The sequence below is a fragment of the Pseudophryne corroboree genome, chromosome 1 (genome assembly GCF_028390025.1).
Source record: "Pseudophryne corroboree isolate aPseCor3 chromosome 1, aPseCor3.hap2, whole genome shotgun sequence".
Classification (NCBI taxonomy): domain Eukaryota; kingdom Metazoa; phylum Chordata; class Amphibia; order Anura; family Myobatrachidae; genus Pseudophryne; species Pseudophryne corroboree.
The window spans coordinates 146,609,415-146,631,901 of record NC_086444.1 but is presented as its reverse complement, the minus strand read 5'-3'; the positions used below and the strand labels follow the sequence as shown (position 1 = coordinate 146,631,901).

The following is a 22,487-nucleotide window of genomic DNA, read 5'->3' as shown; positions in this document are numbered from 1 at the left end:
ATTCTTCCCTTCCCTCCTCCCGGCCCCACGAGCTCGCATGGGAACGTGATCTTGGGCCTCCCCCAGAGAGTGAGGATTGGGAGGACATGAGACTGGGGATTGCTAAATGCTCTAATGCTACTGCTTTTAAGGAGACGGCCTACAAAATTTACTACCGTTGGTACTACACTCCTGACAGACTTAACAAACTCTTTCCGTCTTCCTCCCCTAATTGCTGGAGGAACTGCGGGTCTAGAGGCACTATGCTGCACATATGGTGGACCTGCCCGTCCATCGCTTCCTTTTGGAACCTAGTCCGCTCCCTCCTTAATTTGCTTTTGGATTCCCCCGTGCTGAAAGATCCCTGGATCTTTTTGCTGTGTTACCCTCCCCCGATGCTTAATAAATTCTCCCAAAAACTCGCCACACATATTCTAACGGCGGCGAAGTCGCTGATAGCTCTTAACTGGAAGAACCCCTCTCCGCCCTCTCTCCCGTACCTTAAACTAAAATTTGGCATATTGCGTCAATGGAAAAGATTACATATTATCTCCACGACCGGGGTCACATTTTTGAGCAGGTCTTGGCCCCCTGGCTCGCTGCTGAACGTAGATCGCCACCCCCCCCCCCCCCTCTTGCTCCTAGTTCCTTCCGCAGACCCATGGGCATTGCCTACTGCTCCTCCTTCATGCCCCCCTCCTCTTCTTCTCTTTTCTCTCTCTCTCTCCTCTTTCTTCTCTCTTTCTTATCTTCTCTCGTCTCATCCTTGACCTCCCTCTCCCTCTTTCTCCCGATCTTACTATTTCCAGGATATGTACTGTAAATAGATTATACCGTGGTTTCCCCCGTCCCCCTTCCCATTCTCCCCTTCCCCACCCCCGAATCTCATACTTGATTGTTATTTATTTTTTGATTAATCTCGCTGTTTATTTTAAAATCTGTGGTTTCTGCTGGACGTTGGATCTTATGGCCACCTGTCCCATGTGTTCATGTAATGTTTCCCTATTATGTTTAACCACGTACAAATAAAGAATTAAAAAAAAAAAAGAAAGATGGAAGACAATTAACTTAATCTTGGACATAATACACTTGAGAAAGCATGGGTACATCCAAGAGGAGATAGTGGATGGAAAGTTTGAAATGTGGGAGAGAGGGGAAGGGGAGATGCTGGTGGACTAAAGAGTTAGGTCTCATCATCATAAAGATGATATTGAAGACCAAAAGTGAGATTGTGTAAAAAGAGTAGACTGTCCCTGAAAGACTCCTACAGGGAGTGGGAGACAGGGGTGAGGAGAAGGTCGGGTTGTGATGGAGAAGGAACATTTAGAGAGGGTATCCGGACTCCAGGTCGACAGTACAAAGGTCGACACACCTTAGGTCAACACAAATTGGTCGACACACCTTATGTCGACATGGACAAAAGGTCGACATGAACAAGGTCGACATGGAAAAGGGTCAACATGAGTTTTTCACGCTTTTTTTCTTTTTTTTGGAACCTTTTCATACTTAACGATCCACGTGGACTACGATTGGAACGGTAAAGTGTGCCGAGCGAAGCGGTAGCGGAGCGAAGGCACCATGCCCGAAGCATGGCGAGCGAAGCGGTGCACTAATTGGGGTTCCCGGTCACTCTACGAAGAAAACGACACAAAAAAAACATAAAAAACTCATGTCAACCTTTTTCCATGTCGACCTTGTTCCTGTCGACCTTTTGTCCATGTCGACCAAAGGTGTGTCGACCAATTGGTGTCAACCTAAGGTGTGTCGACCTTTGTGCTGTCGACCCTCAGTCCCAGACCCTTAGAGAGATAGGAGGAAAACCAAGAGAGGACTGTGTTACAGAGACAGAGTGAAGTGATCGGAGACGTAAATGGTCAGTTGTGTCAATGGCTGCAGATAGGTCAACAAGTCAAGAATGAGGACATATAAGTCACCTTTTGATTTAGCTGAGAGGAGGTCACCAGTGAATAGGGTCAGGGTAGTTTCAGTGGAGTTGATAGGGCAAAAGCTGGACTGCAGTGATTCAAGAAGGGAGTTACTGTAGTTTAGAGAAGTGTGTACAGGTGGGTGTAAACAAGTCTCTCAAGCAAATTGGAAGAGACAGATTGAATGGGTTGAGAAGAGGGTATTTTATGCATGGAAGACACAAGAGCATGTTTAATGTAGGAAGAAAAGGGACAGATTGAAGAGGTGGGCAAGCTGTAATCAGACATTAGGAAAGAGAGCGCAGAGTTGGTGGGATGAAATGAAATTCAGTGGGCAGTTAAGAGGAGGGAGAAGTAGAGAGGAGACACTGAATTTCTTGCTCAGTTGGGAGAAAAGAGCACAAGGAGGAGTTAGTGCCAGGAGATGCGCGTCCAGGCCGTTGCCTAGGAGCTGGGAAGCCCCACCTCCCGCTGACCCCTGCCTGGTGCCTAGCAACGGGCGGACACTGGGCGCGAGGTCTCCTGGTCCCCGCCCAGCGCCTAGCAACAAGCCTGCACCGGGCGCTGGCTACCGCCGCACTCCTTGGCAACGGTGATGCCAGAAGCAGAAGGTGTTCCCCATTGCTTACGTTCTATAGCATGTGCAGCAGGGCAGCTGCACTTAGGCCCTCATTCCGAGTTGTTCGCTCGGTAAAAATCTTCGCATCGCAGCGATTTTCCGCTGCATGCGCAATGTTCGCACTGCGACTGCGCCAAGTAAATTTGCTATGCAGTTAGGAATTTTACTCACGGCTTTTTCATCGTTCTGGCGATCGTAATGTGATTGACAGGAAATGGGTGTTACTGGGCGGAAACAGGCCGTTTTATGGGCGTGTGTGAAAAAACGCTACCGTTTCCGGAAAAAACGCAGGAGTGGCCGGAGAAACGGAGGAGTGTCTGGGCGAACGCTGGGTGTGTTTGTGACGTCAAACCAGGAACGACAAGCACTGAACTGATCGCAGATGCCGAGTAAGTCTGAAGCTACTCAGAAACTGCTACGAGGTGTGTAATCGCAATATTGCGAATATATCGTTCGCAATTTTAAGATGCTAAGATTCACTCCCAGTAGGCGGCGGCTTAGCGTGAGCAAATCTGCTAAAATCCGCTTGCGAGCGAACAACTCGGAATGAGGGCCTTAGTTATTAATCAGGGTTGTGATTGGGCATAGCCCATTTATTTTCTCTTCCAGTGCACTCCCAAGATGCTGGTGATAGTTCCTGCTCTTGTGAGAACCTGTCAGCTCATGCAAGAACCTGTCTGCTCGTGTGAGAACCTGTCAGCCTGTGAAATACCCATGATTCTGAGACCCTGCCTGACGGATTTCCTGATCAGATCCAGCTAGCCTTGTACTCAGGTTTTGGTGTGGAGTTTCCACACAGGCACTGTCTTGCCTACATTTCTTTATTGTATCCACCTTGTGCATTGTTGCATTAATATTTCTCCTTCGTCATAGAGGATGCTGGGGACTCCGTAAGGACCATGGGGATAGACGGGCTCCGCAAGAGACATGGGCACTTTAAGAAAGAATTTAGTTCCTGGTGTGCACTGGCTCCTCCCTCTATGCCCCTCCTCCAGACCTCAGTTTGATACTGTGCCCAGAGGAGCTGGGTGCTTTTCAGTGAGCTCTCCTGAGTTTGCTGATAGAAAGTATTTTGTTAGGTTTTTTATTTTCAGGGAGCTCTGCTGGCAACAGACTCCCTGCATCGAGGGACTGAGGGGAGAGTAGCAGCCCTACTCTCTGAAGCTAGGTCCTGCTTCTTAGGCTACTGGACACCATTAGCTCCAGAGGGATTGGTACGCAGGATCTCACCCTCGCCATCCGTCCCAGAGCCGCGCCGCCGTCCCCCTCGCAGAGCCGGAAGATAGAAGCCGGGTGAGTATGAGAAGAAAAGAAGACTTCACAGGCGGCAGCAGACTTCATGATCTTCACTAGAGGTAACGCACAGCACTGCAGCTGTGCGCCATTGCTCCCACACACCTCACATACTCCGGTCACTGTAAGGGTGCAGGGCGCAGTGGGGGGCGCCCTGGGCAGCATTTGGGACCTCATGTTGGCAAAAGTACACATATATACAGCTGGGCACTGTATATATGTATGAGCCCCCGCCAAAATTACTGTATAAGCGGGACAGAAGCCCGCCGTCGAGGGGGCGGGGCTTCTCCCTCAGCACTCACCAGCGCCATTTTTTCTCCACAGCACCGCTGAGAGGAAGCTCCCCGGACTCTCCCCTGCTGATACACGGTAGAAGAGGGTTGAAAAGAGAGGGGGGGGGGGGCACATAATTAGGCGCAAAAACTATACATACAGCAGCTACTGGGTTAACATTAAGTTACTGTGTTATTCCTGGGATATTATAGCGCTGGGGTGTGTGCTGGCATACTCTCTCTCTGTCTCTCCAAAGGGTCTTGTGGGGGAACTGTCTTTAGAAAGGACATTCCCTGTGTGTGTGTGTGTGTGTGTGTGTGTGTGTGTGTGTGTGTGGTGTGTCGGTACGCTTGTGTCGACATGTCTGATGAGGATGGCTATGTGGGAGAGGAGCGGGAGCAAATGAAGGGATATGTGGAAGGTTTTAAATGATAATGTTAATTCCTTGCATAAAAGATTTGACAAGGCTGATGCATTGGGACAGTCAGGGTCTCAACCCGTGCCTGACCCTCTGTCGCAGGGACCGGCAGGGTCTCATAAGCGCCCACTATCCCAAATTGTTGACACAGATACCGACATGGATTCTGACTCCAGTGTCGATTACGAGGATGCAAAGTTACAGCCAAAATTGGCTAAATCCCTTCGATATATGATTATAGCAATAAAGGATGTTTTGCACATCACAGAGGAAACCCCTGTCCCTGACACGAGGGTGTATATGTATAAGGGAAAGAAGCCTGAGGTAACTTTTCCCCCCTCACACGAACTGAATGAGTTATGTGAAAAAGCTTGGGAATCTCCAGATAAGAAAATGCAGATTTCCAAACGGATTCTTATGGCGTATCCTTTCCCGCCAACGGATAGGCTACGATGGGAATCCTCCCCTAGGGTGGACAAAGCTTTAACACGCTTATCCAAAAAGGTAGCCCTGCCGTCCCAGGATACGGCTACCCTCAAAGATGCTGCTGACCGCAAACAGGAGGTTACCCTGAAGTCCATTTATACACATTCAGGTACCTTACTAAGACCGGCAATTGCGTCGGCCTGGGTGTGTAGTGCTGTAGCGGCATGGACGGATACCTTATCTGAGGAATTGGATACCCTAGATAAGGATACTGTATTATTGACCCTGGGGCATATAAAAGACGCTGTCCTATATATGAGAGATGCTCAAAGAGACATTAGTCTACTGGGTTCTAGAATAAACGCTATGTCGATTTTTGCCAGAAGGGTCCTGTGGACTCGGCAATGGACAGGTGCTGCCGACTCAAAAAGGCATATGGAGGTTTTACCTTACAGGGGTGAGGAATTGTTTGGGGAAGGTCTCTCGGACCTGGTCTCCACAGCTACAGCTGGAAAGTCACATTTTTTGCCTTATGTTCCCTCACAGCCTAAGAGAGCACCGCATTATCAAATGCAGTCCTTTCGTTCACAAAGAAACAAGAAAGTCCGAGGTGCGTCCTTTCTTGCCAGAGGTAGGGGCAGAGGAAAGAAGCTGCACAACACAGCTAGTTCCCAGGAACAGAAGTCCTCACCGGCCTCTGCAAAATCCACCGCATGACGCTGGGGCTCCACTGGCGGAGTCGGGCCCGGTGGGGGCACGTCTTTGGAATTTCAGCCACATGTGGGCTCACTCCCAGGTGGATCCTTGGGCAATAGAAATTGTGTCTCAGGGTTACAAGCTGGAATTCGAAGAGGTGCCTCCTCGCCGGTATTTCAAATCGGCCCTACCATCTTCCCCCCAAGAGAGGGAAATAGTGTTAAACGCAATACAAAAATTGTATCTTCAGCAGGTGGTGGTCAAGGTTCCCCTCCTTCAACAGGGAAGGGGTCATTATTCGACCATGTTTGTAGTCCCGAAACCGGACGGTTCAGTCAGACCCATATTGAATTTAAAATCCCTGAACCTATACTTGAAAAGGTTCAAGTTCAAGATGGAATCGCTAAGAGCGGTCATCGCAAGCCTGGAAGGGGGGGATTTTATGGTGTCACTGGACATAAAGGATGCGTACCTTCATGTCCCCATTTATCCACCTCATCAGGCGTACCTAAGATTTGCGGTACAGGATTGTCATTACCAATTTCAGATGTTGCCGTTTGGTCTCTCAACGGCCTCGAGGATTTTCACCAAGGTAATGGCGGAAATGATGGTGCTCCTGCAGAAGCAAGGTGTCACAATTATCCCGTACTTGGACGATCTCCTCATAAAAGCGAGATCAAGAGAGCAGTTGCTGAACAGCGTATCTCTTTCACTGAAAGTGTTACAGCAACACGGCTGGATTCTCAATATTCCAAAGTCGCAGTTGGTTGCTACGACTCGTCTACCCTTCTTGGGCATGATTCTGGACACGGACCAGAAGAGGGTTTATCTCCCGATAGAGAAGGCCCAGGAACTCATGACTCTGGTCAAGAACCCATTGAAACCAAAACAGGTGTCAGTGCATCATTGCACTCGAGTCCTGGGAAAGATGGTGGCGTCATACGAGGCCATTCCCTTCGGCAGGTTCCACGCAAGGACTTTCCAATGGGACCTACTGGACAAGTGGTCCGGGTCACATCTTCAGATGCATCGGTTGATCACCCTGTCCCCCAGGGCCAGGGTGTCACTACTGTGGTGGCTGCAGAGTGCTCACCTTCTCGAGGGCCGCAGATTCGGCATTCAGGACTGGATCCTGGTGACCACGGACGCAAGCCTCCGAGGTTGGGGAGCAGTCACACAGGGAAGAAATTTCCAGGGTCTTTGGTCAAGTCAAGAGACTTGTCTTCACATCAACATCCTGGAGCTAAGGGCCATATACAACGCCCTACGTCAAGCGGAGACCTTACTTCGCGACCGACCAGTTCTGATCCAGTCAGACAACATCACCGCAGTGGCTCATGTAAACCGCCAAGGCGGCACAAGGAGCAGAGTGGCAATGGCGGAAGCCACCAGAATTCTTCGCTGGGTGGAGAATCATGTAAGCACACTGTCAGCAGTGTTCATTCCGGGAGTGGACAACTGGGAAGCAGACTTCCTCAGCAGACACGACCTACACCCGGGAGAGTGGGGACTTCATCCAGAAGTCTTCGCACAGATTGTGAGTCGGTGGGAACTGCCACAGATAGACATGATGGCGTCCCGCCTCAACAAAAAGCTACAGAGGTATTGCGCCAGGTCAAGAGACCCTCAGGCAGTAGCGGTAGACGCCCCAGTGACACCGTGGGTGTTCCGGTCAGTCTATGTATTTCCTCCTCTTCCTCTCATACCAAAGGTGTTGAGGATAATAAGAAGAAAAGGAGTGAGAACAATCATTGTTCCAGATTGGCCGAGACGGACCTGGTATCCAGATCTGCAGGAACTGCTCACAGAAGATCCGTGGCCTCTTCCTCTAAGACAGGACCTGTTGCAACAGGGACCCTGTCTGTTCCAAGACTTACCGCGGCTGCGTTTGACGGCATGACGGTTGAACGCCGGATCCTAGCAGAAGAAGGCATTCCAGTTGAGGTTATCCCTACGCTGATAAAGGCTAGGAAGGAAGTAACAGCAAAACATTATCACCGTATATGGCGAAAATAGGTTTCTTGGTGTGAGACCAAGAATGCTCCTACGGAAGAATTCCATCTGGGCCATTTCCTTCACTTCCTACAAACTGGAGTGAATTTGGGCCTTAAATTAGGTTCCATTAAGATCCAGATTTCGGCCCTATCCATTTTCTTTCAAAAAGAATTGGCTTCTCTCCGAGAAGTTCAGACTGTTGTAAAGGGAGTGCTGCATATTCAGCCTCCTTTTGTGCCTCCGGTGGCACCTTGGGATCTTAACGTGGTGTTAAGTTTCCTAAAGTCACACTGGTTTGAACCACTTAAAACGGTGGAGTTGAAATATCTCACGTGGAAGGAGGTCATGTTATTAGCCTTGGCTTCACCTAGGCGAGTGTCTGAATTAGCGGCTTTGTCACATAAAAGCCCCTATTTGGTTTTCCATTTGGATAGAGCAGAATTGCGGACCCGTTCGCAATTTCTGCCAAAAGTGGTTTCATCTTTTCATATGAACCAACCTATTGTGGTGCCTGTGGCTACACGTGACTTGGAGAATTCCGAGTTACTTGATGTGGTCAGGGCTTTGAAAATATACGTAGCCAGAACGGCTAGAGTCAGGAAAACTGAAGCGCTGTTTGTCCTGTATGCATCCAACACGATTGGTGCCCCTGCTTCAAAGCAAACTATTGCTCGCTGGATTTGTAACACGATTCAGCAAGCGCATTCTACGGCTGGTTTGCCGTTACCAAAATTGGTCAAGGCCCATTCCACTAGGAAGGTGGGCTCTTCTGGGGCGGCTGCCCGGGGGGTCTCGACATTACAGCTGTGTCGAGCTGCTACTTGGTCGGGTTCAAACACTTTTGCAAAATTCTACAGGTTTGATACCCTGGCTGAGGAGGACCTCATGTTTGCTCAATCGGTGTTGCAGAGTCATCAGCACTCTCCCGCCCGTTTGGGAGCTTTGGTATAATCCCCATGGTCCTTACGGAGTCCCCAGCATCCTCTAGGACGTTAGAGAAAATAAGATTTTACTTACCGGTAAATCTATTTCTCGTAGTCCGTAGAGGATGCTGGGCGCCGGTCCCAAGTGCGGACTTCTTCTGCAATACATGTATATAGTTATTGCTTCAATAAGGGTTATGTTATAGTTGCATCGGTCTTGAACTGATGATATGTTGTTTTCATGCTGTTAACTGGGTAGTTATCACAAGTTATACGGTGTGATTGGTGAGGCTGGTATGAATCTTGCCCTTGGATTAACAAAATCCTTTCCTCGTACTGTCCATCTCCTCCTGGCACAGTTTCTCTAACTGAGGTCTGGAGGAGGGGCATAGAGGGAGGAGCCAGTGCACACCAGGACCTAAATTCTTTCTTAAAGTGCCCATGTCTCCTGCGGAGCCCGTCTATCCCCATGGTCCTTACGGAGTCCCCAGCATCTTCTACGTACTACGAGAAATAGATTTACCGGTAAGTAAAATCTTATTTTAAGTTGCTAATTACACCCTGTGCATTGTTGCATATATATATTGATTGTGTTAAGATTATATTCCAACCTGTGCATTGTTGCACTCACATGTACCCTTTATATACACCTCAGTCTGTGCCTTAGCATAGTAAGGTTATGTCTGGCGAATATCTCACCGTACTGCATTTACCCCTGCCCAGCCTCCGATAGTCACCTTGTCCATACATAAGACCTGGGGGCATCTGAGTACGGGGTGGACCTAATTCACCCTGGAAAGGCAGCTGCTATAGGAGAAGTCTAGCATTGCAGGACAGGGGCAAACGCAAGATGTTTAAGGGGGGGTCCGCGCACGTGTGGGGTGTGTGTGTATGTATGTATATATATATATATATATATATATCAACAATAAATACAGTGGCACTCCAGCAGACTTGTATTCCAGAAGATAACTACAACACCAGTTGCATGAACTTTTCCGCTTTTCATGCAGCTGGTGTTGTAGTTATTTTCTGGAATACAAGTCCGCTGGAGTGCCACTGTATTTATTGATATTTTGATCTTGGAGCTGTGCAACGCCGCTGCTGCATATTGTACAGGGAGTGCTAGCCGTTCAGAGTATATATATATATATATATATATATATATATATATTTCTCTGACGTCCTAGTGGATGCTGGGACTCCGTAAGGACCATGGGGATATAGCGGCTCCGCAGGAGACAGGGCACAATAATAAAAGCTTTAGGATCAGGTGGTGTGCACTGGCTCCTCCCCCTATGACCCTCCTCCAAGCCTCAGTTAGATTTTTGTGCCCGACGAGAAGGGTGCAATCTAGGTGGCTCTCCTGAGCTGCTTAGAATAAAAGTTTAAGTTAGGTTTTTTATTTTCAGTGAGTCCTGCTGGCAACAGGCTCACTGCTACGAGGGACTTAGGGGAGAGAAGTAAACTCACCTGCGTGCAGGATGGATTTGCTTCTTAGGCTACTGGACACCATTAGCTCCAGAGGGATCGAACACAGGCCCAGCCATGGAGTCCGGTCCCGGAGCCGTGCCGCCGACCCCCCTTGCAGATGCCGAAGTTGAAGAGGTCCAGAGGTCCAGAAACAGGCGGCAGAAGACTTTCAGTCTTCATAAGGTAGCGCACAGCACTGCAGCTGTGCGCCATTGTTGTCAGCACACTTCACCAACAGTCACCAACTGTCACTGAGGGTGCAGGGCGCTGGGGGGGGCGCCCTGGGCAGCAATGTATAATACCTTTTTTATGGCTAAAATACATCACATATAGCCCTTGAGGCTATATGGATGTATTTAACCCCTGCCAGATCTCACAAACTCCGGGAGAAGAGCCCGCCGAAAAGGGGGCGGGGCCTATTCTCCTCAGCACACGGCGCCATTTTCCTGCTCAGCTCTGCTGTGAGGAAGGCTCCCAGGCTCTCCCCTGCACTGCACTACAGAAACAGGGTTAAAACAGAGAGGGGGGGCACTTATTTGGCGATATGATTACATATATAAAAATGCTATAAGGGTGAAGGGTTAAATCTCCTCTGTCATTGTGCATTGTGTAAATATTGTTTCTTTTTCTTTTGCCTTGGATTTAGCTTGCATTGCATAAAATGAATATAGCTCCACCCATAGTTTGTTGGGAACTGTGTGAAATCACCACCCCTAGATGAAGTACTAGGCTGTATCCTACTTCCCCCCATGTAGCCTGTTTTACCCCTCCTATGCAGTAAAGTTAAACCAATAAAGTATTTACTTTTGCCTACCCCTCCCTGGACATTCCAATCCCTCCCTAGACAATGATGCCTTATATACCATTGTTATGAACAATAAACGGAGAGTGATTCTTAATTACATGGTGTCGTGTATAATCTGTAATTTTAAGGATTGCTCTCACTGACGTCAGTGGCCATCAAATCGAGGGGTACAAGAAGAGGCTGATATCCTTTCAAGTGGGGGCTCAGTCCTGGATTCAGTTGATCGCCCCCGAATCGGTAAGATAGAGAATTCATTGTCTGTCTTTTCCGTAAGGGATTGCGTTCAAACACTGAATTTGAACTCGCTCCGTGTTCCGGGAACACGTGACAAGGTAATATTTAAGTCCGGGACTTAATATTACGAAGTTTTATGTAAAAACATAAAACAGGTATCAGGGATACCATATAATCTTTAATGTCTGGGACTTAAAGATACGTCTGAGAAAAGCGCAATTCTCCAAAGACGTTAGTATCTGGGATACTTAAAAAATAGACCTGGGGTCTATACGTAACGTAGAAAATACCCCGATTTGATCGCCTATATTCTTGTATGTTTGTAGTGTGATAAGTTCTTATGTTTGGTCCAGACGGCTGGTAAGTTTTCGTCTGCCAGATATCTTTACTCAAAACACTTTTCTTGCTTCCTGTTTAAAACGCTGTATTTTTTCTGACATCTTGTACGAAGGTAAGCGTACCCGTCAAAAGATTTCATGTTCTCATTATACAGATAATATTGTGATATTGTCAATGACTAATTAACTGGTGTTAACTAATGCATGCATAGAAAGTTTTTGTAAATTGCATAGAAAGTCTTTTTGTTGTGAAGTTGTATAGAAGGTTTTTTTTTAAACTGCATTTTTGTTGTGATATTGCATAGACAGTTGTTATAAGTTGTTGTAGAAATTGCGTAGAAAGCTGGTGTAGATTGTATTCTTTACTATGGGAGGGGGTCAGAGTAAGACAGTCATTTACCCCCCACCTTTACCAGGAGAAACATGTAAGGAATATGTTGCCCGTAACTCCACCACAGATTATTATTTAGTTAACCCTTGGGTGGATAACTTAGCAGGATGGACAGAGAAAGTTGGCAGCCCCAGTCCATTCCCCCGTGACGGTATTAATTATCCCTTTTATATGGACATGGTCAAAGGTCTTTGTCTGGAAGACAAGGAAGCCTGGCCATGGTACGATCATGACCCACAATGGGACATGACATATATGCGTGCTGGAGGAGAGCAATGGCTCACGATAGCACCTCATTGGTATGACAAGAATATCAAGCAGAAACAGCGTAGAATAAAATCTGTAACTTCCAGACTGCATAAAGCTGAGGAATTTAGAAGCAACAAGTTTCTGAAAAATTCTTCTCCCCCGCCTTACAATCCCCTATACCCCTCCTTAAAAGACACAGATCTGTTAGCTGCAGTTGCTTTGTCACGAATTCCGATGCAAAGGGGAGGGGGAGGAGGGGAAGGGGAAGGAGAAGGAAGCTCAGTTGCTTTGTCACGAATGCCGATGCAAAGGGGAGGGGGAGGAGGGGAAGGGGAAGGAGAAGGAGGCTCAGGAGGAATAGCCCCCCCTGACAGTACCCTCCACATAGACGTAACCACCCCCGCCCCTAGTGCCCCTACTCCTAACAGACAAACCGCCTCCCGCCGCAACGCTGACTTAACTATTGCTACTGACAACCCTCTCACCCCCTCCACAACGCGATCCGGCACTGGTTTCCTCGGTGTCGCCACCCACCTGCCCTTCATGACAGTAGGGGATCAGTTGTTAAAGAAACCCATTGAAATAGAGGATTTAGACAGAATTGTTAAGAACTGTCCCAAACCCACTGTTGCACCTGACGGCTGCATAGCTTACTTGAAAAAGGCTTGCACAGGACGCAGCTATACTCAAGAAGATATGAAGCTGATCATAGATGGGGTTATAGACCATTACAACGGGTGGGATTGGAAAAAGATTCCCACCATAAACACTCCTACCATCCTTAACGATGCCGTTCGCTACCCTCTCAATACTGGGGACGGTGTAACGGAGATGTGGAAGGAAATTGAGACCCATATGAAAGAGATTTTTAAAACCCGGGCTTCTCTTCCCATTGCCGTAGCATGTAAACAAAAGCCCACTGAAACTGTCACTGAGTTTTGGAAGAGGTTTAAAAAGTGTTGGTCTGAAGATGCAGGTCTTACTCTTGTAGATACAGACCATTTACTAATTTCTACCTTTGTAAATAACTTGTTGCCATCTGTTATGGTCCCTGTTAAGCAAGGTGTTTCTTCCTGGACCTCTGATAATATTAAGGAATTTGAAAAGCACTTATATGAAAAGGAAGCTGCAGGATGCTTTGATGTTAAAAAACCCTTGCAGAATGCCCCAACTCATAATTACCAAAATCACAGAAACCGGGGAGATAGACGCCAGCAGCACTTTACTGGCCCACCCCGCAATCCAGCCCGATATCAAAACCCACAAGCCAGGCCACCCCACCCCCCTGACTCTGCCAGCAGGAAACAAACCTCCTGCTTCAACTGTGGAAGGGACGATCACTGGGCAAGGGATTGCCCTTGTCCCCCACAAAACCACCGACAGCCCCAAGCTCCGGCTCCCTCCCGGGATCATCCCCGACAGTCACACAACAACCCCTTTCAGGATCATGTCCGATTCCGGGTTGACTGGCAGGATCCCTCCCGCTGACGGGGCCCGGAGGAGGGTATCCCAGCCTTTGCCCAACTCACCAGACACTGGAAGGACCCACCGCTACTAACCTTGATTATAGGAAAGAGAGCAATCCCTTTCCTGGTAGATAGCGGGGCAACTACTAGTGTTTTGTGTGTCGACCTGTACGATGGTCATTTGGAAAAGACTGCTCCTTCAATGGGAATCAATGGGATACCCACAGATGCTTACCTGACAGATGCCCTTAGTGTCAGAACCACGGGAGGCACGTATATGGGTAAACACAATTTCACTGTAATACCTGAATGTCCAATTAATCTTCTGGGAAGGGATCTTCTTAGCAAACTCGAAATCTCCATTCTCCCTTCACCCACTGGCAGTGGCCTGGAGGTTGAGTCCCCACACCTACCGGTGTGGGAAGCAACAGACATTACACCTGATTTTGACAAAGTAAACCCTGCTCTATGGTCGGAGGGTCCCTATGACACTGGCCTCATTCCTTGCACACCATATAGAGCAACCCTGAAACCTGACACACAACCTGTCTATCAAAAGCAATACCCCTTGTCACAAGAGAAGGTTGAAGGTCTTAGACCAATGATACAACAGTTTCTCCAACAAGGCATTCTCAGACACATAATTTCACCTTACTGCACACCAGTCAACCCAGTTGCTAAGTCAGATGGCAGTGTAAGGTTTGTACAAGACCTTAGGGCAATTAACCAACTCATTGTGCCTATAGCACCCATTGTACCTGACATTAACTCACTCATTTCAGCTATCCCTGCAGATGCTGCATTTTTTTCGGTAATTGATTTAAAAAATGCATTTTTTAGCATTCCAGTGGATGCACAGACACAGTTACTTTTTGCCTTTTCTTTTGAGGGCAAGCAACTCACCTGGTGTCGTTTACCCCAGGGCTTCATTGACGCACCTGTTGTGTATAGCATTGTACTCCAGGCCACATTGGGGCCCTGGCACCCTCACCATGGTTCAGTCCTGCTACAGTATGCAGATGATCTGCTGCTCTGTAGTCAAACTGAGGAGGCCTGCCGGGAGGATGGTATATCACTGTTAAACTGGCTCTGTGAATGTGGACACAAGGTGTCCAAAACAAAAATGCAATGGTGTAAGAAGCATGTGGATTACTTAGGTTTTGTGCTCACTCAGGGGGAAAGGAAAGTCAGTCCACAGCGCATTCAGTCTGTATTGGGCCTGGTCACCCCAACTACCCAGAGAGAACTGCTGTCTTTTCTGGGTATGGTAAATTACTGCAGACAGTGGATATCTGATTGTTCCTATTATGATAACATCTTGAGACAAGCCACACTGAAAGACAAACCTAACACTGTACAATGGTCACAAGAAATGTTAACTGCATATGAAAGCTTAAAGTGTATGTTAATGAAAAGTCCGGCACTTGGCCTCCCCAACTATGTACTACCTTTTCATTTGTTTGCAAGGGACAATTGTAAAACCATGGCGGGGGTGCTCACACAGTTTCATGGAGGAAAGTTGCGCCCAGTGGCATTTTTTTCCAAAGTAATGCCTGTCACAGTGCAAGGTATGCCTGCTTGCCTCAGGGCACTTGCAGCCTGTGCAATGGTAACTGAAATGGCCACCACACTCACCCTAGGCCACACAACAATACTTCACACCACTCATGATGTTCTAACCATTTTAAAAGGGTTACACACACAACACATGTCAGCTCAGCGCCTCAGTGGATATGAGGTTCTCCTTTTGAACAACCCCTCACTCACCATTAAGTATGCCACCAACTCTTCAGGTCCTGCACCCATTCTCAACGCTCTACTGGGGCTCAAAGGTCCTGAAGACCACCCTCCTGAACCCCATGACTGCTCAGCTTCCATTGAGTCAGAAACATCCCCCAGACTGGACATGTCCCCTGTCCCTGTCCCCGACGCGGATGTCATTTTTGTAGATGGTTCCTGTAGCAGACCCAATGACACCACGTACCAAGCGGGTTATGCTATTGTCACTCTCCCTGACATTATTCTGGAAGCACAGCCCATTCCTTACCAGTCAGCACAGGCTGCAGAGCTCATTGCTCTCACAAGGGCTTGTCACCTTTACCGGAATAAACCAGTCACCATCTACACTGACTCCAAATACGGGTACGGCGTCGTGCATGACCATGGGGTCATTTGGCGACGCCGTGGTTTCCTTGGAGCTGATGGAAAAGGCATATCACATGCCCAACTCATCTCTGACCTTCTGCATGCCATAACCCTGCCCTCTGACATTGCAATCCTCCATTGCAGGGCACACACGGGGGGGAAGGATGCAGTCTCCCTTGGAAATGCTCTTGCTGACTCTGCTGCCAAACATGCGGCCTCACAGCCCATCACTCAGGCCCACATGTCCATCATGACCCCCCCAGCTCTCGACAACCACTACCTGATCACCCAGTTGCAGGCCTCAGCCTCCAATGCCGACCTAGCTGACTGGACTTACCCAGTTTTGCAGAAGAATCCTAAAACAGGATTAATCTGCAAAGAGGGGAAACCTTGTATACCCCAGTCCAGTGCACATGCATCACTTGTCTGCGAAACAACCCCAACAACCCTGACAAGGCAAAACATCAGCATCTTGAATACCCCACCACACCCTTTACACACCTGCAAATTGACTTCACCCATATCCCAGGTATTGGTAAACAGGAGTATGCCCTGGTCATTGTAGACATGTTCTCTCGATGGCCAGAGGTATTCCCCACTAAATCTGAGGATGCAAAGACAGTTGCTAGGATCCTAACTCAGGAAATCATCCCCAGATGGGGGTGCCCATTGCAAATCAATAGTGATAAAGGCTCCGCCTTTACAGCAAAAATTACACAGGCCTTGGTAAAGGCCCTGCAGGTGGAATGGAAATTCCACATCCCGTATCACCCGCAGAGTTCAGGGGTCGTAGAACGCATGAATAGGACCCTCAAAGACAAGCTTAGGAAGGCCACAGGGGGTACCTTCCATAAATGGAAGAAGGTCCTTCCTATTATCCTAGCAGAGATCAGAATGACCCCACAAAAGACTTTGGGTTACTCCCCATTTGAAATACTAATGGGTAGGCCTTTTCCTACACCCTGGGCTAAGAAACCATTAGTAATACAGGAGGAAGATCTAGAACTCATCAGAGAAGAGTATGTCAGGTCCCTGATAACAAAACTGAATGAAATTGAACATGAGGTTGTTTGTAAAAACCCTTTGAATCCACAGGAACCTACACACCCCTTTAAAGTCGGAGACAGAGTCGTGGTGAAGGTGCTCCCCAGGAACAAGAACCCAGGAGACTTCACCTACGGTCCAGAGACAGAGGTCGTAGCAGTAACCAGAACAGCAGTCCTGACAGAGGAAAGCCCCACCTGGATCCATGCATCCCGAGTGAAAAAGGTTCCTAGACCAGACCTAGAGAGGGAAGCAAGTGATTCCAGCGAGGTACGAACGGGGGCAGACAGCCCTGACCTCCCACCTAGCGAAGACAGAAGAACAGAGGAGGATGAGGAACCTGTCCCCTACCTCTATCCTGGGGACTATGTTGATAATCCTAATGGTCCTCACTTGCCAAGCTACAGCTGAAGTAGACATTACACAAAAATCCGGCACCTACACATTTTGGTATAACTCCTCCAATACTGAGGTTGCCGCCTATAAAATAGATTTCTGTACCATTGCTCCCTGTCTTAACAAACATTATGCCTGGCAGTGTGATCAGTATGGTACACGTAATACCCCCACTGAAGCCTATATTTGTGTTACTAGTAAATATTGGGGAAATAAATGTGCGTATTGGGGATCAGTGGGATGGAATTCTGGCCATAGTTATGGATACCAGCCCAAAGAGGCTCTCTCAAGAAAAGACAAATATGGTGAGTCCCTGCTTACCCGTCTTACCCTTCATAGACAAAACAGATGTGATAGTAAATTCATATTAAGCATAAAACATCCCCAGTCTACTGATGCAGGCACCTATGTCCTAGGTGAATCCTTTTTTTTTAAACCCATCCCTTACACCATTCTTGTTACAGGATATGCTTAACAATGAAAAGTATGCCCAGCTCAAGCCCCCTAAACCACGCCCCAACCTCTTGAAACCTCATATAACCACCTTCAAGGATATGATGGCCGTTAACAATCCCACCTTTAAAGACACCCTAGCTATTGAAACTGGTTTCTCTGACATCAATTTCTGGTTAGAATGGATGAAGTATAGTGCTAGCAAACATAATAAAAGTAACTGCTATGTCTGTGGCAAATCTAGGCCCCACCTAGGTACAGTGCCCCTTAATATACCCCTAGAACAGGAACATTGTTTTTTCAGCCTTTTTAATGACACCAAAACAAATGACAGTCAGTGCGAAATGTGGAAAAGGGAATATCCCATATTGTCAAAAAATCCCAACCCAGGAAGCACCATAACCATATATCCTGGAAACTATACCTGTTACACATCTAACACTACCACAGGTAGAAATTTAAAAACCTTCCCACCAGGGTACTGTGCAAATAAAAGAACAACTGTTTTAGTTAACCAAACTAGATCACTAGGTGACATTTATTATATATGTGGGGATATGAAGCTTAGAACTAAATTAGACACACCATGGTATGGTGAGTGTGCCCTAGCCAAAGTCATAATGCCACTCCTAATGATCACCGATGACCCCACTCCTCCCTCTAATACTCCTGCTAATCGAAAGAAAAGAGCACTCCCAGGAGGTAGCTTTGACCCCCACGTATACATTGATGCTATAGGGGTCCCAAGAGGTGTTCCAAATGAGTTCAAAGCTAGAGATGAAGTGGCTGCGGGTTTTGAATCATTGTTCCCTATAGTAACTGTAAATAAAAACGTAGCCTGGATTAATTATATATATTATAACCAACAAAGATTTGTTAATGATACCAAAGATGCTCTTAAAGGTATAGCTGAACAGCTAGAAGCCACTTCCCAAATGACATTTCAAAACAGAATGGCCCTTGACATGATTCTAGCAGAAAAAGGCGGTACATGTGTTTACATTAGTAAGGTGGAAGGCTGTTGTACATATATTCCTGACAACACTGGTCCCAATGGTAAGGTTACTTTAGCCATAAACAAATTAGAAACCTTATCCATAGAACTTAAGAAAAATTCAGGTGTTGATAACCCATGGAGCCAATATTTTGGGTGGATTGAAAATTGGAAACAGGCTCTTGTGCAAATAAGTATATTCATAATAATAACTTTAATCTTTATAGGTCTCATAGTTTATTGTGTGATTCCCTGTGGAAAGAAACTCACATCTAAAGGTATTGACACAGTCTTGATGTATTATGATGTTACCACTAGCCCCATCACCTCCTCTGATAGCAAAGGCCCCGATGATTATGTTCAATATCTAAAAAAATTGGAGAAACAAAAAGGGGGCTCTACAGAAGAATCATGTCGTATAACAATCATGATTCTAAGAGGGGATTGAAGGGTTAAATCTCCTCTGTCATTGTGCATTGTGTAAATATTGTTTCTTTTTCTTTTGCCTTGGATTTAGCTTGCATTGCATAAAATGAATATAGCTCCACCCATAGTTTGTTGGGAACTGTGTGAAATCACCACCCCTAGATGAAGTACTAGGCTGTATCCTACTTCCCCCCATGTAGCCTGTTTTACCCCTCCTATGCAGTAAAGTTAAACCAATAAAGTATTTACTTTTGCCTACCCCTCCCTGGACATTCCAATCCCTCCCTAGACAATGATGCCTTATATACCATTGTTATGAACAATAAACGGAGAGTGATTCTTAATTACATGGTGTCGTGTATAATCTGTAATTTTAAGGATTGCTCTCACTGACGTCAGTGGCCATCAAATCGAGGGGTACAAGAAGAGGCTGATATCCTTTCAAAGGGAAAACACTTGTATAAGGGGTTGTCCCTGTATAATTATAGCGTTTTTGGTGTGTGCTGGCAAACTCTCCCTCTGTCTCCCCAAAGGGCTAGTGGGGTCCTGTCCTCTATCAGAGCATTCCCTGTGTGTGTGATGTGTGTCGGTACGTGTGTGTTGACATGTAGGAGGACGATGTTGGTGAGGAGGCGGAGCAAATTGCCTGTATTGGTGATGTCACTCTCTAGGGAGTCGACACTGGAATGGATGGCTTATTTAGGAATTACGTGATAATGTCAACACGCTGCAAGGTCGGTTGACGACATGAGACGGCCGGCAAACAAATTAGTACCTGTCCAGGCGTCTCAGACACCGTCAGGGGCTTGTAAAAACGCCCATTTACCTCAGTCGGTCGACACAGACACAGACACGGACACTGACTCCAGTGTCGACGGTGAAGAAACAAACGTATTTTCCTTTAGGGCCACACGTTTCATGTTAAGGGCAATGAAGGAGGTGTTACATATTTCTGGTAATACAAGTACCACAAATAAGGGTATTATGTAGGGTGTGAATAAACTACTTGTAATTTTTCCTGAATCAGATAAATTAAATGAAGTGTGTGATGATACGTGGGTTTCCTCCGATAGAAAATTATTGGCGGTATACCCTTTCCCGCCAGAAGTTAGGGCGAGTTGGGAAACACACCTTAGGGTGGATAAGGCGCTTACACGCTTATAAAAACAAGGGGCGTTACCGTCTCCAGATACGGCAGCCCTCAAGGAGCCAGCTGATAGGAAGCTGAAAAATATCCTAAAAGTATATACACACATACTGGTGTTATACTACGACCAGCAATCGCCTCAGCCTGGATGTGCAGCGCTGAGGGGGCTTGGTCGGATTTCCTGACTGAAAATATTGATACCCTTGACAGGGACAAGATTTTATTGACTATAGATGCATTTCTATATATGCGAGATGCGCAGAGGGATATTTGCATTCTGGCATCAAGAGTAAATGTGATGTCCATATCTGCCAGACGAAGACACGACAGTGGTCAGGTGATGCAGATTCCAGACGGCACATGGAAGTATTGCCGTATAAAGGGGCGGTCCATCGGACCTGGTGGCCATGGCAACAGCTGAAAAATCCACCTTTTGTTACCCCAAGTCACATCTCAGCAGAAAAGGACACAGTCTTTTCAGTCTCAGTCCTTTCGTCCCCATAAGGGCAGGCGGGCAAAAGGGCCAGTCATATCTGCCCAGGGGTAGAGGAAAGGGAAGAAGACTGCAGCAGGCAGCCCATTCCCAGGAACAGAAGCCCTCCACAGCTTCTGCCAAGTCCGCAGCATGACGCTGGGGCCGTACAAGCGGACTCAGGTGCGGTAGGGGGTCATCTCAAGAGTTTCAGCACGCAGGGGGCTCACTCACAAGTGGACTCCTGGATCCTACACGTAGTATCCCAGGTGTACATTGGAAATTCGAGACGTCTCCCCCTCACAAGTTCCTGAAGTCTGCTTTACCAACGTCTCCCTCCGACAGGGAGGCAGTATTGGGAACAATTCACAGGCTGTATTCCCAGCAGGTGATAATCAAAGTACCCCTTCTACAACAAGGGAAGGGGTATTATTCCACACTATATTGTGGTACTGAAGCCAGACGGCTCGGTGAGATCTGAAATATTTGAACACTTACATACAAGCGTTCAAATCAAGATGGAGTCACTCAGAGTAGTGATAGCGAACCAGGAAGAAGGGGACGATATGGTGTCACTGGATATCAGGGACGCTTACCTACATGTCCAAATTTGCCTTCTCACCAAGGGTACCTCAGGTTCGTGGTACAGAACTGTCACTATCAGTTCAGACGCTGCCGTTTGGATTGTCCACGGCACCCCGGGTCTTTACCAAGGTAATGGCCGAAATGATGATTCTTCTTAAAAGAAATATGGACGCTTTCCTGATAAGGGCAAGGTCCAGAGAACAGTTGGAGGTCGGAGTAGCACTATCTTAAGTAGTTCTACGACAGCACGAGTGGATTCTAAATATTCCAAAATCGCAGTTTTTTCCGACGACACGTCTACTGTTCCTAGGGATGATTCTGGACACAGTCCAGAAAAGGATGTTTTCTCCCGGAGAAGAAAGCCAGGGAGTTATCCGAGCTAGTCAGGAACCTCCTAAAACCAGGAAAAGTATCAGTGCATCATTGCACAAGGATCCTGTGAAAAATGGTGGTTTCTTACAAAGCGATCCCATTCGGTAGATTTCACGCAAGAACCTTTCCGTGGGATCTGCTGGAAAAATGGTCCGGATCGCATCTTCAGATGCATCAGCGGATAACCCTGTCTCCAAGGACAAGGGTGTTTCTTCTGCGGTGGCTGCAGAGTGCTCATCTATGAAAGGGCCGCAGATTCGGCATTCAGGACTGGGTCCTGGTGACCACGGATGCCAGCCTGAGTGGCTGGGGAGCAGTCACACAAGGAAAAAATTTCCAGAGAGTGTGATCAAGTCTGGAGACTTCTCTCCACATAAATATACTGGAGCTAAGGGCAATTTACAATGCTCTAAGCTTAGCAAGACCTCTGCTTCAAGGTCAGCCGGTATTGATCCAGTGGGACAACATCACGGCAGTCGCCCACGTAAACAGACAGGGCGGCACAAGAAGCAGGAGGGAAATGGCAGAAACTACAAGGATTCTTCGCTGGGCGAAAAATCATGTGATAACACTCTCAGCAGTGTTCATTCCGGGAGTGGAAAACTGGGAAGCAGACTTCCTCAGCAGGCATGACCTCCACCCGGGAGAGTGGGGACTTCATCGGGAAGTCTTCCACATGATTGTAAACCGTTGGGAAAAACCAAAGGTGGACATGATGGCGTCCCGCCTGAACAAAAAACTAGACAGATATTGCGCCAGGTCAAGGGACCCTCAGGCAATAGCGGTGGACGCTCTGGTAACACTGTGGGTGTACCAGTCAGAGTATGTGTTCCCTCCTATGCCTCTCATACCAAAAGTACTGAGAATCATAAGAGGGAGATGAGTAAGAACGATACTCGTGGTTCCGGATTGGCCAAGAAGGACTTGGTACCCGAAACTTCAAGAGATGT

At 47.4% G+C, this 22,487-nt stretch overlaps 1 long non-coding RNA gene across 1 annotated transcript; it reads left to right on the top strand.

The window, feature by feature from the left end:
* The first annotated feature begins 10,599 nt into the window (after positions 1 to 10,599).
* On the top strand, positions 10,600 to 19,305 carry LOC135057633 (uncharacterized). Its single transcript, XR_010244252.1, has 2 exons — positions 10,600 to 11,062; positions 16,744 to 19,305. It is a non-coding gene; the product is annotated as an uncharacterized LOC135057633 (long non-coding RNA).
* Positions 19,306 to 22,487: the final 3,182 nt, after the last annotated feature.